The following is a 12,069-nucleotide window of genomic DNA, read 5'->3' as shown; positions in this document are numbered from 1 at the left end:
TTTGAATCATATTTTTGATGGTGGAAATGAATTCAACACTATGAAAAATCAAAGGCACCTAAAATCTTGAACTTTGACCTCTGTAATATGGATTTATAAAAATCTCTGCCGGATTTTATCAAAATTTTACCAAAATTTCTATGATTTAAAAAAATAAGCTGATTAGCCTAAAGCTGGACAGGTTAATGATTGAATTCCGACGCTGCTCTGGTTTCATATTTGTTTATTTATTGAAACAAGGGGACACGTGCCCGAGAAGGATGTGACAAATTTTATTTTGTGATCAGTATTTATATAACTATAATATTTAAGAGCTTTGTGGTCTGAGTAGAAGACACATCGCTCTGCTCTGGTTTCATATTTACTTATTTACTGAAACAAGGGACACGTGCCCGAGAATGATGTGAATAAATTTTATTTTGTGGTCAGTGTTTGTATAACTAAAATATTTAAGACGTTTGTGGTGTGAGTACAAGACACTCCACGTGGATTTTCTTCGCAGTAATCGAGAGGAACACGATAATTTGGATCCGGGTCAATCTGATATGTCGCCAAAATATCTGCATGATCTTTCTCTCACTTGAATTCCATCGCACTCAATGCACATGGTTCCCTGCGCAGCGTATATCTCCCTCCTTGGCTATGTGTCCACACGGAAAAATCTGCCTGTGTCCACGAACACACACCGACTTCTCTGAAATGCCAGAGTTTCAGAGGGAGGAGGTCCCAACCACCAATAAAACATTAAAACATTCTAAATTAAGTTATGTTTGTTGAGCTTTGGTGAAGACAGTTTCTGGTGGTTATGTAAGCTGATTCATTATTATTAGCTGATTCATTATTATTATTCAAAAATTTTCTTAATAATTATTAGCTAATGCAAGTTGATTCATTATTATTATTTTAAAAAAATCAAAAAAATACGCCACCACTTAAAATAAAATAATACCAAAGATAATTTATCAAAATAACAAAGGTGAATTATTAGTCACCGAAAATAATAATTGAATCCCTATACGAAAAAGCCATTACAACTAAAATTCATCATTTTGAACGGACAGGCTTGCAAGTTTCAAGATTGAAGTCAGATGTAACAATAAATTTGTGAATTTGTCAAAGGAAGCCTGCTCTTTCATTTTCAAATTCAAACGAAAATGTCAAAAGTACTAATAAATTTGTGAACAATAAAGATTGTTTTGTCACAAGCACTGTGTCTTGTCTAAATATAAACGTGCACGTCTTTAAATCCTCCGTAGGCGACTTAAAATGCGGTGGTGGCCCGCGCCGCTCTTAGAAATGCCACCACCTCTACTGTGTTGCCAGGTGGGGGTTTGAGTTACTGGCGACTTTCTAGAGGTAACATGTGTCAGTCCAGGGTTTGGGAATCATCGTCCGACCATGGATAACGGCTCTGTTAGGGGACGTAATGAAAGCTCTAATTCCGCTAATTTAGGGCGTTTTAATGCTGGTAAAAACTTTATATACTAGGAGGACGGAGACTGATATCCAACACCAACTATGTGTTTCGTTTTTGTATGCTCCCCCTTTTTTTTTCCTATTTGTCCATTCGAACTCGTGAATTGGTCCCCCGTGAAAATCGAGCGTTGAAGTTTAAAACTGTATGTGGATTCTGCATGCTTGCCTGTGCTGTTTGACTCTGATATTCTGCTCCATTGTGCTTGACAGCATAATGGTATCGCATTATTCCTTGAGTCAATCACTCGCCTTTTTTATATAGAGAGCCTAGCCCTGTTACTGATTGCAGCTGAGTGCAGATTCAAGTCTGTAATAGCCCTAATTTGGCCTCGGATTCCTTGATTTTGTTTGAGTAAATCTGCCATTGATTTTTCTTTAAGCAATGATGCTGTTAGCAGCTGTAATTTTGCTGGGAACTTTAATAATTGTCGTGAAGTTATGGCGCCATCAGGAGGGCAACAAGCTGCGCTTGCCTCCGGGGTCCATGGGGTGGCCTTATATTGGAGAAACGCTTCAGCTCTACTCGCAGAATCCCAATGTCTTCTTCGCAGCTAAACAGAAGAGGTTGTTACTTCATCCCAATGTCCTGAGAATCAAACTTATTCCCACTATTTTGCTCTTAAAATTGAACCATGACTCACCAGGTTATAGTTGTGTTTCGTTGTAATTGTTAAGCCTAGATGCAGATTTTCTGGCCTGCTATAAAATCTAGGTGGAAAATTCCATCCATCAACTTGTATTTGATTCTGCTAATTGTGTTAATTGTCTCCATGTTCAGACATTTTTTCTCAATTTTGAGGTGTTGTTATGTTTTGTTCTAGTTAGCAGGGTGAGCCTGATTGTTTGTTTGGTCTTTGTTCAACGTGCATAGGACTAATGATGTGGGCCCATGTGTGAAACAATCTCCAACCTTCTTATGATTGTGAAGTTCCCCTCTGCTACATTATACAAGTTCCAACAATACTAAAATCATTTTGCAGGTGGGGATAGTGAAAAAAATGGTATTGCATACTAACATAATGATAATGATTGACAAATGGCATAATAATTGAATGGTTACAAATTTTGAAACAACTTGCTTTGGATTTGTTTTGACACTGACTCTGAGATTAAAATCAATGCTGCATCAAATAAGATTCTGAAACGTGTCTGTGCATGTAGATAGGGAGAGATCTGTTTTGACACTGACTCTGAGATTAAAATCAATGTTGCATCGAATAAGATTCTGAAAGGTGTCTGTGCATGTAGATAGGGAGAGATCTTCAAGGGACAAATATTGGGATGCCTCTGCATTATGATAACTAGACCAGAGGTGGCTAAATAATATTAACATAACAATGTATTAGTTAAAAATTTTGAAACCACTTTCTTTGGATTTTTTTTTTCGCAAGATTTTGAGATTGCAATTGGATATTTCAGCTTACTTACATAGTTCAGCTTCAAAATTTACAATATAAATATGAATATGAACATGAACATGAACATAGTTCAGCTTCAAAATTTACAATATAAATATGAATATGAATAAGAATAATTGTGAAAATCTACACTCAAATAAAGTCTATTGTTCAAATAGATCTCTAAAGGACTCTGTGCATGCAGATATGGAGAGATCTTCAAGACACACATACTAGGATGCCCTTGCATTATGATAGCTAGCCCAGAGGCTACTAAATTCATTTTAGTCAGCCAGGCTCATTTGTTCAAGCCAACATTTCCTGCAAGTAAAGAAGGAATGATCGGCCCACAGGCTCTATTCTTTCAACAGGGGGAATACCATGCACGGCTGAGAAGATTAGTTCAAAGCTCGCTGTCTCCAGAGTCTATTCGGAACAATGTTGCTGCCATCGATTCTCTTGCTGTGGGGACCTTGGAATCGTGGGAGGGCCGCACCATTAATACGTTTCAAGAGATGAAAAGTGTAAGTAGACGTTAATTGCTTCTTCTAGTCCAATTCAGACACTAAATTATTGAGTTTAAGCTGAAATTATTGACATCTACTGTAAATTTGGGATTTTGCAGTATACATTTGATGTAGGAATTCATTCGATTTTTGGGGGGCATGATGTATTCGACAAGGAGGATCTGAAGCGATCGTATTACGTTGTTGAGCGGGGATATAATTCCATGGCCATCAATCTTCCTGGAACACTTTTCAACAAAGCAATGAAGGTAATATTAATTTATGTAGAGCTTATAACAGGGACAAATGAAGTTTATAGAAAGTCGTTGATAAAGTAAATAGTCATAATAGGATGATATTTATACTCTGTTATGATGGGTATTTGTGGTTTTAAGTAAACTGATTCATCTCTTTAATGGCAGGCCAGGAGGCATCTGGGTCAAACTCTGAGCAAAATAATAGCAGAAAGAAGGGCAAAGAATGTTCGCCACAAGGATCTGCTCGGCACGTTCTTGGAGTCAAAGGACGACATTAAAACTCCCCCACTGACAGACGATCAGATTGCAGATAACATCATTGGTGTCATTTTCGCAGCCCAGGACACAACAGCAAGTATCTTGACATGGATAATCAAATATCTGAGGGATTATCCTGTGCTACTGGAAGCTGTCACGGTATTGATCATCCAGCAGCTAACATATATATACAATTTGCCATGGAATTCTAAATATGTTAGTGTAGATGCATATCAGAACTGCTAACTCAGGATCTATTAAGCCAGGATCGATGGGAAATAAATTATCTTGAAATACTAGTTGTAAGAAATTAATTTATATTAGTCCATAACTTTATAAGGTCTTAGTTACTTACAAACTTAGTTATTAGAAATTTAACTTAGTTGTCAAAGAGATGCATTAGACTTTTCATAGATTAGAGAGATTATAGTTTATAAGTAGCATATTTCTTCTATTACATATATAATATTTTTCAAATATTGATAATTTTTTTTTATGGTGAGTGAATGTTATTTGGAGATGGCAGAGTGTTTCCTGGAAAATGTTCCATACACATTTTTCTTTTAAATATAAAATGAGAATTTATTTGTATAATTTTTTTTTAAGAAATATTAACTCATATGCATAGAATAGACGATGATGAATATATTTTTAAGACATTCTTTAATGTAAATGTTACTATTAGAAAATTCATGAATAAAACTTTAAATTTGTTAAAAATAGATTTCCTAGTGGATTTGACCACTTAAAAACCCAACCCAAAATTAAACTAAAAAAACATCATAACTCACACAACTTAGCTAATTAAAAAATTTAAAATAAAATATTATAAAAAAATCACATTATTAAATTTTTCCAGTTTAAATTTTTATTTATTAATACATTATATAAATGAAGTAATTGCATGATTTTGTTTAATTATTTTATACATAAAAAAACTTTAAATAGATTTTATTTTCATATATATTTTTTTTGTTTTTTTAATAAAATAAACTATAAAATTTTTAATTTTAACAATGATAATTAGTGAGAGTGATATTTTTAATTATTATGATGGATCATTTAAATATATTATTTAAATCACTGTTTTTAAATAAGATTGGGTGGACGTTTGGAACCGACTAAAGTGGTTTATGGATAAACCATATTAGTTGGTTCGAAACATCGACCCAATCTTATCTTACTATGTGATTAGTTCGAAAGACTGCTCTCTACTTATGATCACAAAAATCTTAAATCTAACAAATTTTTAAACAAATCACCATAACAAAATTTGTGAATAAAATATAAAAAAACAATTATAAATTATTTCAATTAAACACTAGTATTACATATTACAAAATAGAGAGCTGATTTCCCACGCAATTTTCCATTGATTTTCGCTAATTTGATTAACAGGCAGAGCAGGAAGCCATCCAGAGAGCAAAACGCGACGGAGAGAGCTCGTTAACCTGGGCTGACACCAGGAAGATGCCGCTGACGTCGAGAGTAAGCAATCAGCGTCAATTATATTGCAAATTTAAGTAATATTAGTGTCAACTGAATTGTTTTGTTTACATGTATATATATACATCGTCTAACAGTACATATTTGCGTGGCGCTTTCAGGTTATTCAGGAGACTCTGAGAGTTGCCACAATCATATCATTCACTTTAGAGAAGCGGTTCAGGACGTAGAGTACAAAGGCGAGAGGGCAGACCACCTGCTAAATATAATTTAAATAATCGCCATAATTCACGTTTCAAGAGTCTATTGGTTGCTTTGTTTACTGTGTTTATTTTGTCGTGCAGGGTTTGTCATTCCCAAAGGGTGGAAGGTCATGCCACTATTCAGAAATATCCATCACAATTCGGAAATTTTCTCGGATCCTCACAAGTTCGACCCTTCACGATTTGAGGTTATGATCCACTAGAACTTAATATATATTTATTTAGTTATAATTTTCCAGATTAGCGGATTAATCAAATAAAATACATTTATAACTTTGATCAATATAATATAAGGAGATTAATGTGATTTTTTTATGATGTTCTTAAAATGGTTTCCATGATTTATGGAATTTGGCTCTATTCAATAGGGTTTTAATGGGGAGAAATACCATATTAAATGAGTTCATATTGAGAGATATTTATTGAGGAAAAAATGACATAATATATTGCGGAATATATATGGGTAGAGGGCTTTTATATTGGTAGGTATAAAAAATGGAGCACAAAGTTTATGAAGAAATATAAAAGGGTATACAAAATGTTAATGAAAAAATGGGTACTTACAATATCTAGTGAAAGTAGGGGCTTTTAAGTTTGGAAGGTGTATTGGGTTTGTATTGATAGGGGGTTGAATAATGTGATTTTTAGAGTTATTTTCCAATATGTATTCAAATTAAGGGTATTCTTTAATATGTCACCAACGCAAGTTATATGTCAGAGGTTCATTGAGTGAAGCCCCCATGGCACTACTGTAGGGAAATTTGGCCTCAATTTGCAATCAAAATAATCCTAGTTTGAATTTAAAGCTAAAAGTTTTTTTCAGTACAAAAAAGCTATATTTGTATTATCAGAAAGATCATGTATGTTATATCAACTTGATGTGCCCATATCATCATAGAAAAACCCTGTGGGCTGGTGTATATGGGAACCCCATCAAAGCATCCATATAAACAGATATACATATAGTGAGTATCCATCAAAGCATCCATATAAACAGATATACATATAGTGAGTATATAGACAAAATAAAGGTCTGAGAACATCTAGTAGTAGATATAGGGTAGAGTACTAAACATATACTTCCATCATAATGACCATGGAAAGAAACAAGTTGTTCCCTTCTATTAGAATTTAAAGCTAAAAGTTACAGTAATCTAGCTTAGTTTATTTATTATTCACTAAAATCTTATTCCCCAGTCCTAGTTGGGTGTGATTCAAACTTGAGACTTTTGGTTCTGATATCACTTGTTCTAATCATGATTGTGATTACACCAAAAACGTGTTAGTGTATTGTCAAAATTAACTAATCCACTAGAAACAATTAAACCAGAAATACTAGTTTATCCAATACCGAACATTAAAAACCAAATTATCAAAAAAAAAAAATAATATAGAGATGCTTTGTTCATCGTAGTCCAAGGTTCAAATTTTCTAGTTGTCCTGTAATAAGAGAACGAAGGAAAGTAGAGTACCCTGAATGAAGGAAAGTAGAGTACTCTGAAGGTAGCAGCGTGAGGTCAGAACCATTATAGTAAGCCGAAATTGAAAAGTAATCTGACCGACAGTGGGGAGGAAAAAAATAGAAACTGACTTGAAGGGCCTGTCTCATTGGAAGGGAATCTCTGATAATTGGAAATTGGAATCAACGAGGTCAGGATGAGATCTCTCGATCGTAGTTCACCACTATCTGTTGCCGGCTAGAATCGAATCCTTAAAGAGTAATCTAGGAACCCAAGATTTCCGTATACTGAAACTTGTCACAGGGATTATTTTATATTTTTAACAACTTTTTCCGTATAAGGAAGGTATAGATTTTTTATTTTTTAAATTGAATTTCTAAAAGTTTTTCGTTGGAATTATGTCTAATCAAATTAAAACCTGATATGATATGATAGAGTGAAGTGTTATATGTGATAAAGTGAAACCTGATATTATATATATATATATGATAGAGTGAAGTGTTATATGTGATAAGGTGAAGTGTTTTGTTTGGGTGTATAGATTTTTTAAAAGTATTGTGTAACTATTATAAATTGGGGAGTTTTTGGTTTTCAAAATTGTGTATATTATAAGTTGGGGAATTTTTGATTTTCAAAATTATGTATTTTGGTTTGTCGTATAGATTTTTTAAAAGTGTTTTTTTATTATTAAAAGTTTGGGAGTTTTGGGTTTTTTAAATTATTTTTGGATTTTTTTGTTTTAAGATTATGTTATATATTTAATATATATATATAATTTTGTTAAGTATATTTTTTAAATGTGTTTTTTAATTATAGGTTTTAGCATTTTTGTTTAGAATTAGATGAAAAATGTTCAATTAAATTGTTAGTTTTTGTTATTTAAAATGAGTTTTTGATTGTATATGTGGATTCAGTATCTTAAAAAAATCTCTAGGACTCCCTAATTGTAGAGAAGTTCAAACTTGTGATTGCTGGGAGGTTGAGCAAAGAGTTTGGAGCTCAAACTTGTGATTGCAATAATCACAATAAATCCCTGCCAGGTTGAGCAAATTAGACCAGAAAATATGCCAAAGAAAACTCCAAAACTTATAACAAAAGACTAAAACTTTCTCAAACTCTAATAATAAGTTAAGTGTTTTGCTCCTCTCTTTTTTCATTTAAGATGTTTTACCAAATTAAAAATTAAAGTTTAAAGTTGTATTCTTATAGATAATTATAGTATAATAGTTTTACAGTTTTGTTTTTTAATTGATATTAAAAATATAATTGAGTGAAATTATATTTTTTTTGTTATTTAAATTGTACTTTTGAATAAGGTAAATGAATTTAAATTCTTAAACAATTGTGTCGATTGAAAATTGGTAGAGGCTTCATCCATGATCAAGAATACATAAAACTTTTATTAATAGTTATAAGTTAAAATTATCAATAAAAACTTTATATATCCCTAATGATAATTGAAAAATCCATAAAAAAAAAAACATTTATTTCAATATACACAATTATTTCTAAAAATAATTTATCAATAACATGAACTAAGAGTGAAAATCTCCATATTCAATTTCAATTTCTAAATTTTATTTGGATTATATAAACTACACAGTTTTATGAATATTTCAATCATGTAAACTACGCATCTATGCAATTTCAACTAATCTCTATCCATATATATATAACCAGAACTGTTAGACTACGCTATATTGATACGCATGTCGGATCGAAAGATCATTCTATGGATTAATAATAATGCCCATGATCGACACAAATCAATTAATTCTGTGATATTATTTTGCAGATCCCTCCGAAACCGAACACGTTTCTTGCCTTCGGCAACGGAGCACATGCATGTCCAGGCAGCGAGTTCGCCAAACTGGAGATCCTGATACTAGTCCACCACCTCACAACAAAATACAGGTGTGCACTCTGAACAAATATCCGATGCTCCAAACTCATTCATTTTATTTTTTATTACATAATGGAAAGACACCTGTAGATGATCACGTGAATGAATATGCGCGGAGGGCTCCCTGTCATGAACATTCGTAATTTTTTTCCTCCCCCACGAGTACTGGAGTCCAGCCAGCTGACAGGCTCTACTTTTGAGATCGTAGGCAAATTGCCCAATCAAATTCTAATAGCTAGTTGCTATTGTTTTGAGCTTGTGATTGATTGTTGATGTGAAGTTATTAGTTCAATTTTTTTATATGTAAAATTATTAGTTCAATTTGGACTCCAATCAGGATGATATATTGAATGATCATTTTTATCTTGACATAGGTCAAATCTAGCATTGGTCACACCTGACCTCAGTCAAATCTAGACATGAGGTGGTCACACCTGACCACATCCATGTCCATCTAATTGCCAAATATTCAGTATCAGCAATCAAAATAAGCTGAATGCCAAACTTAAAAAAAAAAGTTCGACAACCATCGCCAAATCAGTCAAAATAAGCTGAATGCCAAACTTAAAAAAAAAGTTCGACAACCATCGCCAAATCAGTCGAGTAGCAAAATGGACGAGGATTTAAAGCCGTGGGCACTGTAGATAGCGAAAAAGACAAGCCTCGAAAATTATTTCGGAGAAAGACGCGTGAAACCTTAAAAATGATGGCGGGGTGGAATCCATTATCCGTGGATTCATTCGGCGCTGAAGCGTGTTAATGTTGTTGTTTGTTGTGTGCAGGTGGGATCGTATGGGTGCGCAGAATGAGATTCAGTACGTTCCGTTCCCCGTCCCCAAAGAAGGACTCCCCATCAAAGTCAGTCGAAAGACAGCCATTAAGTGAGGATCGAACTCGTGATCATTCGAATCCGACCTGAGGGGTTACCGTGATGATTCAAGACTCTCCACGAGGCATACTATATGTATATGTGTGTAGCCTAGTTAGAAAATGGATCCACAGTAAAGTTTACTATATTTTCATGAGCCGTAGTAACAGTGGTCGCACTAGCAGCAGATTATACTGATAAAAAACGCATGGCTGTCTGGAAGGGATTCATGAACTCACTCGTGAACAAGTACCTTGGGACCCTTTGCCTTCATTGTATGAATTATTACTTCCATTGTATTTCTTTTTGGGAAGTTTGACATATCTGCCCAAGATATTTTTCTGTTCTCTCTGCTTTTAAGATTTAGCTTCTTGCGTTGTCAGGCGCACTGAAATATTGCAGCATTCTTCTGTTTTGTCATAATGTGTTTCATCGTTATTGCTTGAATATCAAATCAATATGTATGGACGTATAGATATTGCATTCATTATTTTGGATGCCGGAGCTTCTGTGGACTGTTTTGCATTTTCATCGTCTTGATGTGAAGTCAGAATTAAAAAATAGCACCCTACGTACACCATCGATTCATAACAAACTGCATTCACACATTATTTTTGGCTACAATAATTGAAGCATCTGATCAAGCGGTTTAAATAAATTATTTTCAGGTACATAAATATATTTATTGAACTATTGCAAGTGATTTAAATGAACAAGTATCTTTCTTTGAGCGAGTGACTGAACTCTTACCTTAAAAGGAAGTTTAAAGTAACTTGAGAACGATCCCGATAAAACAATGTAATATACACCTAAAAGTATAAATGATTGCAAAAAAATGTTGAATATATTTGCAAATAAAATTTAATAATATTATGGTATTAGGTTTTTCTAATGGTGACGGTGTAAATTAAGAGATGTAAAATTTAATTTTCATGTTGTAATTCGTTGGAAATAATAATTTCAACCACCGTAATAAACATCTTCACATCTTCACAACAATCATACTGGTCACAAGTATTTTTTGCAGGTTCTGATCACATTCAACAACAACATCATACATTCAACAACAACATCATATTAATTATTTTGCTTTATATGAATTTGCAGGTTCTGATCACATTCAAGAACAACATCATATTAATTATTTTGCTCTATATGAATTAAATGTAAAATTGTATGTTGGGTTAAATATGAATGCAAAAGTCATTTTGTAGAAAAGAGGGTAAAAAGAGTTAGAGAAAAAAAAAAGAGTCAGGGTCTCTTACGAGAAAATGGTGGAGCAAATTTTGGTGGGTGCATGAAAACAACAGTTAGTGTTTTACTGTGTGTTATTGTGTGTTATTCTTCGTGAAGTGTTTTGTTTTTACTTGGTAAATGAGTTGCAGTCTCATGTGAATGTATTTGCAAGATTTAGAAATCAATTCTAAGTTTTATTTGTGATGCTCCAAGCTTTTACCTTTGTTTTTTTTAACAAGGTCGGGTAGTTGATATATTACCAAAAGCTTTGATGGAGCACATGTAAGCCATGAGATAGGAACACAGTCTCTTCTCCTAGGCTTGTGTTCAAGACTTCATGTATTTTTATGTGTATTCTAGTGTAGCCTAACAAATAGAAAGAGAAATTTACATGTCATGGGCTCTCTGACAGTTTTTCAAGGCTTGTAGACTGATTACTCCTGATTTGACTCGTTCTTCTTGTCATAATTGACCGAGTTCTCTCCTTCGTTGCTTGAAGAGTTTTTTTTGTAATATGCCACTGCTTCTTCTTCAGTGGGTTGAATTCCATTTGATTTGTTTGCTTGTTCTTCCTTCGTCTCTGCTTACTACTCCATATTTTGCTATGCTTCTTTGAATTAGTGTTGCCTGAGGTGTTTCTTCTTCTGCTGTTGTTGATCACTTTCCTTTTGGCTTAAACAAGAACCGTTGGATATCAGAAATCAACGGACGAGGTTGTCAGAAGAATAGCGGCCAAGATTAAGTCGCAAAGATTGGGATCAGGGGATGGATGGTGGAGATTAACTAGAGGTGCTACTGGATGAGGAAACTGGAGGGGCCATTGCAGTGGTCGATGGTTGAGATCTATGGTCATCGGGCGTGAACAAGTCCGGACGTTAACCGAGAAGAAAGGTGGGATTATACGCGGAGATGGTATTTCGGGCGGGGTAGAAACCATAAGTGGTAAAAGGGAGAAGTCACTTGATTCCACTGATCGAGTGACATGTAGCATCGGAGGAG

General features: G+C 33.8%; 1 pseudogene across 1 annotated transcript; it reads left to right on the top strand.

The window, feature by feature from the left end:
- The first annotated feature begins 1,525 nt into the window (after positions 1–1,525).
- Positions 1,526–10,274, top strand: LOC149219711 (abscisic acid 8'-hydroxylase 1-like; annotated as a pseudogene). Its single transcript, XR_016248719.1, has 9 exons — positions 1,526–2,040; positions 3,079–3,397; positions 3,499–3,648; positions 3,802–4,053; positions 5,293–5,382; positions 5,502–5,579; positions 5,685–5,791; positions 8,859–8,977; positions 9,749–10,274. The product of XR_016248719.1 is annotated as an abscisic acid 8'-hydroxylase 1-like (transcript).
- Positions 10,275–12,069: the final 1,795 nt, after the last annotated feature.

This window comes from Pinus tabuliformis, chromosome Q, assembly GCF_031772625.1.
Source record: "Pinus tabuliformis cultivar Carrire ecotype Pingquan chromosome Q, CPIR1, whole genome shotgun sequence".
Classification (NCBI taxonomy): Eukaryota; Viridiplantae; Streptophyta; class Pinopsida; order Pinales; family Pinaceae; genus Pinus; species Pinus tabuliformis.
Note: the sequence above shows the minus strand (reverse complement) of the source record. Positions and strands in the feature narration are given on the sequence as shown.